The 3,978-nt window shown below is 42.3% G+C and overlaps 1 long non-coding RNA gene across 1 annotated transcript; it reads right to left on the bottom strand.

Moving 5' to 3' along the window:
• Positions 1–1,689: 1,689 nt before the first annotated feature.
• On the bottom strand, positions 1,690–3,970 carry LOC147471416 (uncharacterized). The gene is made up of 2 exons (XR_015191287.1): positions 2,585–3,970; positions 1,690–2,486 (listed from the first exon to the last, which is right to left on the bottom strand). It is a non-coding gene; the product is annotated as an uncharacterized LOC147471416 (long non-coding RNA).
• Positions 3,971–3,978: the final 8 nt, after the last annotated feature.

Here is a 3,978-nt window from a genome sequence, read left to right on the forward strand (position 1 = left end):
ACGACTTCCTCGGGATACTTGACCTCCCACAGCTTCCACAGAATATCGTACTGCAAAGAAATTGACACTGTTAGAGTCCTGCATTTACTCTTACTCTACAACTCTTTATGTATTTTTTCACTACTCATCCTGATCAGAACAAAGTTACATTGCCAACTACCTTGTGGGTCTCATTAATGGACGAAACTTTTCCAGCTCTTTCTCCTGTTCCTTTTTCTCCTTCAGCTCATTTCACTCCTTCAACTCTTCCATCTTTCCTTCCTTCTCTGGTTCTTTCTCCTTTTCGTCCTTCGTCTCCACCACAGCCTCCATCTCCTAGGCATCAGAAGCCCCATCCGATTCACTATCACTTTCTTCTGACAGCCTTAAACCTACATTACCCTCCGAGATATCGTCTTCCTCTGCCTGCTGCTCTGTCTTTGTCCTGAAGAAGGGAATGAATGAGTGAATGGATTAACGAATAACTATATCAAACAAAACAAGCTTTACAAGTTAACATTTGCTTACTCCGCGAACCGAACGAACAGATTTACTTCATTTTCCCCGAAGGATCGCTCGTGCCCCTCCTCGTCCCTCTGGTTACCGCAGTCCTTCTCTTCCTTCTCTTCCTCCCGTTCTCTTTTTTCCTCCTCCTCCCCGTTGGGTAACCTATGCCTCTCTCTCCTCGTCTACGTTCCTAGGGAAAGGTCAAGTGAAATGGATGAATGAACGGATCAGTGGATCAGACAGTCAATGTGTACTGCAGGTTGATATACTTACTGCCTCTGGTTATCCAGGAAGTCGACTATCTCACCACCTGACTTACGCCTATCATACAAGGCATAATAATGAGACGCCGTTTCACTGCTGTGCCCTGCCTGCCTCGCCAGCTTCTCCCGGAAGGAGCGATCAACTGACGCCTTCCACGCCGCCGAGATCTGCGACCTCCTGAAAATCCTCGAATTGAAGGCCTGGTCCCCTAGACCGGCCTTTCGGCAGATCTTCCTTGCCGAGTTCGTTACTGTAGAAAGATTCATTGCACGACAGCAATCCGTCTTTGTTTTGTCACCACCGGTCGAGTTTGGAAAAACGTTGCAATTTTTCCCACTACAATTACTGACGATGGGCCTTGCATACTTGACATAAGCCTCGGGAGCCTTACGTTCTCTCTCTTCCAAAGTCACTAGGGAAATCAAGGAATACAACAAAAAACAATATAAAGTGTGACAGAGTTACTACATATGCATTCACCTAATCCTAAGATCAACAGATCACCTTTGCTACCAGTTTTGTGCCTAGCCACTCGGATGACACCTTCCATCTCCGCTTGTTGGATCTCTCAACTGGAATTCCCCCATTCGGAAATCCTTGAATTCCATTGCTCTTCTGATGTTTCTGATCATTAAGGATGTGATTAGAGCATCTCTCAGCTTTAAAAAATCTTTCTTGGTCACTGGTCTTTTTCTTTCATCCTAGAGTGACGCAGCTGCATTCGAGAGCTCTGTTTCCACCATGGGAGAATTAAGGACCTGCGTCAATACAGATGTATACAGGAGATCGATCGTTTAAAATCCCAAGTTCATTAATGTTGCAGAAGTAGACAATGCGAAATAGGAAAGATAACACACTTTTCCAAGGCTCTTCATTTCCATCAAAGAAGTCTTGGCCCTCTGTCTTACCTCTGCCCTTTCTAGCTTTTCTGTCCTCGTCAGTTTCATTCACGGTAAACATAGACAAGAACGAAGATGGAAAAAGAAAAAAAAAATACTGTTCATGCGAGCCAGAATGTCTATTACCAATCTTTTAGTGCGTGGATCAATAGCCCACTGACTGTCTGTCCCAACGGCAGCCATATATTCTGTAGCTGTTCTACAAGCAAGCAAGACTTTTTTCTTATAATTGGCCGACAGAGAAATAGTGTCCCTGTTCAAAAATTATACCTTTCCTCCCAAGCTGGTCATTTTACTAGTAAGGGAGTATCCACTGATATCCTCTGCAAATGGTACCCTGCAGTATTCGTACTTCAATACATCCCCTACAAGTCTTGCAGTTAGTTCTGCGATGGTGTCAGCAACAAATTCTCTTTCTATCAGGTATGTCTTGATAGGGTCTCCCGGCCTTGCCACTTGCTCATTTGCAACTAGCTCAGACTCCTCTGGATCTTCTGGCTCTTGCTCAGAAGACTCTCTTCCTGCTTCAACCCTCTACAAGTAGAGTTATTGTAGGATTCACTTTCATAACAAGTAATACAGCGCACATGAGAAACATATCAGGATCATTTACCTTGTGAATGTTTACTTACATACATATCCGGTCTTCCTGGAAGCCTTTATCTTCCTCTTCTTCCAATCCGCCCAGTCTTTCCTTCTTCCTCCTCCTTTATTAGTCTGCTATATAATTCCAGGACCTTCTGCCTTTCATAGAAGCTAGATAACTTATGGACAAGAGAGAGGTGGCGGTGTATGTTTATTGCCTGTCCAGGGCACCCTGCCATGGGACACTGCACCCTGCAAAAAAGTAGTAAGGAAAGTTTGCTGTGTATCACGTCATTACCATTATATACTCATTCTGTAAAGTACAACTACATATAATAAAAAATGCTTACTGTTTACGCAATACCGCAGGCCTCTTCATTGTCCTAGTTCTGAACTCCTTTATACTCTCTCTCGGTTTTCTTTTAATAATGCTACATGTTGCTTCCTCAGTGTTTCTATTTTATCTAATAACACTTTCTCCTTCCTCTTGAACTGGGATATCAGTTCAGTTGGGAGTGGTATATCTTGGCTCCTTTTTACGGTGCTTTCTAGAGCAGTTTATTTTCAACAAAGTTCTTTCAATTATAGTTCTTTTTACCTTGACCATTTCCTGGTGGCTAGGCATCTCTATGTCTATCTGCTCGTGGCGCTCCTCCTCCTCCTCCTCTCCACTTCTCTCTGCTCCCTCTGTTGCTGCAGCTGCAGCTCTTCCTCTTCCCCCTTCCTCCTTTCAAGGTATTTGTCCACCCTATTCGGGTCTGCTCTCCTTTTCTTACGAGGAATATATGGATATTCATGCGGCAATAAGCCTCTTAAATATTTTTCCTCGCTTGTACTCATTTCCTCTTTTGCTGTGGTCTTTGAGTTGCGAGGATTCAAGGCCGATCTTATGTCAAAGTTTTTGTCTATATCCGAGTCATTAGATAAGACTCCTTCAAGGTCTGCAGACTCCATCCATGACGGTCCTTCATTGGGATCCTGAGGATGCCTTCCAGCTCTTCCATAGCCTCTTTTATTTTGGCAAAGCATTGTCACAAATCTGAAAAAATAAGAAATATGACAGTAATACTTACGACTATGATTACATCGATACAATATTTTACATATATTCATAAATAATTACGTACAAAATTACATTAAATTTGACATTTATATTTACAATTACCTATGTATAATAACTATCTCCATATACACAAACACAAATTAGACTTCATATAGGGGGTAAGAGAAACCTTATGAAAAAATGATACAGAAGAGTAGAAGTACGATCGCACAGAGCTAAACAGCCTCCAAGAAAACGAAACCAAACGTCACAGGACGTTGCCTTCACTGAGCAAGGGGTGATCATTATTGCTGTCTGCAAACCTTCAAACAGGCAAAAGAAAAGTACGAAAAGCAGACATTGGGTAGCCTCTCAACGTTCACTGGGCTGTAAGCGGGAGTCTCCCAAGGGGATAACTGATTATGGGACTGGGTTTCAGCAGCAGTCCATACTGCTGGGGGAGGGGGGGCGCTGTCACCCACCCCTTCCCAGGGGAAATAAAATGAAAATACAAATAATTGTAATAAGATACTTCTAAGGATGAAGATAGTAAAAATATTAATGCTATATGAAATGAAGATTAATATGTTGTAGCTTGTATTTGTATAGAACGTTAATTTTCAGATTTACGTGTATGAATGGCTTAAATTTAAGTAAAGATACAAGATGTACCAAAAAATACCCAACGAAAAAAAAACAGTT

The sequence above is a fragment of the Penaeus japonicus genome, unplaced genomic scaffold (genome assembly GCF_977035675.1).
Source record: "Penaeus japonicus unplaced genomic scaffold, GWHDUDI00000001_assembly GWHDUDI00000009, whole genome shotgun sequence".
Taxonomy (NCBI): domain Eukaryota; kingdom Metazoa; phylum Arthropoda; class Malacostraca; order Decapoda; family Penaeidae; genus Penaeus; species Penaeus japonicus.